Raw genomic sequence first — 1,296 nt, 5'->3', positions numbered from 1 at the left:
ATGACTGAATAATATGACAATCTCAATAAACAGAAATTTTAAAAAGGAACCAAACAGAACTACTGGAGTTGAAGGCCACAAAAACTGAAATGAAAAATTCCCAGGAGAGTTTCAACAGTAGATTGGAACTGGCAGAAGAAAGAATCAACAAACTCGAAGTCAAAAAATGGAATTGAGTCAGGGTGAGGCTCAGAAAGAAAAAGGAATTACATAAAGTGAAAATAGCCTGAGACATCTGGTACACTATCAAGTGTACCAATATAGGTCTCATAGGAGCCCCAGAAGAAGAAAGAGAGAAAGAGCAGAAGGGATAGAGAAATGACAACCTCAACAAGCCAATAAATAGTAAAGAGATGGAATCAGTAATCAAACTCTTCCCAACAATTTTGCTCAAACTCTTTCAAAAAACTGAAGAGGAGGGAATGTGCCCTCATTCTACAAGGCCAACATAACTCTCATACCAAACCCAGACAAAGATCACAAAAAGGGAAAACTACAGACCAATATTTCTTATGAACATATATGCAAAAATCCTCAATGAAATACTGGCAAACCATGCTTATTTTGTAGTACTTATACTAAAATTGGAACAATACAGAGAAGATTAGCATGGTCCCTGTGCAAGGACAACTCACAAATTCATGAAGCATTCCATATTTTTAACAGTCATTCACTGATAGTTGGAATGTAAAATGGTATAGCCACTATGAAAGTCTGGGATTTCCTCCAGAAGCTAACTATGGAACTTCCATATGATCCAACAATCTCACTACTAGGCACATACCCAGAAGAACTGAAAGTAGGAACCCAAACAGACATTTGCCCACCAATGTTCATAGCAGCATAATTCACAATTGCCAAGAAATGGAAGCAATCCAAGTGTCTATCAACAGATAAATGGATAAACAAAATTTGGCATATACATACTATGTAATATTATTTGACTATAAGAAGGAATTAAGTACTGAAGCATCTGACAACTTAGATGAACTTTGAGGACATTATGTTGAGTGAAATAAGACAGACACAAAAAGAACAAATGCTGTATGATCTCAATATAATCTAATTAAAATAAGCAAACTCATAGAATTAAAATCTAGAATAAAGAATGAGGGTAGAATACAAGGATCTGATGTTTAGTTTTTACAGAATTTTTAATTTGGTTGATTATAAATGTCTCAAGATAGATAGAGGTGATGGTAGCACATCACTATGAATGTAATTAGCAGCATTGAATTATGCATGTGAATGTGGTTGAAAGGGAAAGTTTAAGGTGGAGTACATCACTAGAAGGAA

The 1,296-nt window shown here is 34.8% G+C and overlaps 1 non-coding gene across 1 annotated transcript; it reads left to right on the top strand.

The window, feature by feature from the left end:
- The first annotated feature begins 555 nt into the window (after positions 1-555).
- LOC143663808 (U6 spliceosomal RNA) lies at positions 556-661 on the top strand. The gene has a single exon (XR_013166189.1). It is a non-coding gene; the product is annotated as a U6 spliceosomal RNA (small nuclear RNA).
- Positions 662-1,296: the final 635 nt, after the last annotated feature.

The sequence above is a fragment of the Tamandua tetradactyla genome, chromosome 19, assembly GCF_023851605.1.
Source record: "Tamandua tetradactyla isolate mTamTet1 chromosome 19, mTamTet1.pri, whole genome shotgun sequence".
NCBI lineage: Eukaryota > Metazoa > Chordata > Mammalia > Pilosa > Myrmecophagidae > Tamandua > Tamandua tetradactyla.
The sequence above is the reverse complement of the archived record's forward strand: the minus strand, read 5'-3'. Positions and strand labels throughout refer to the sequence as shown.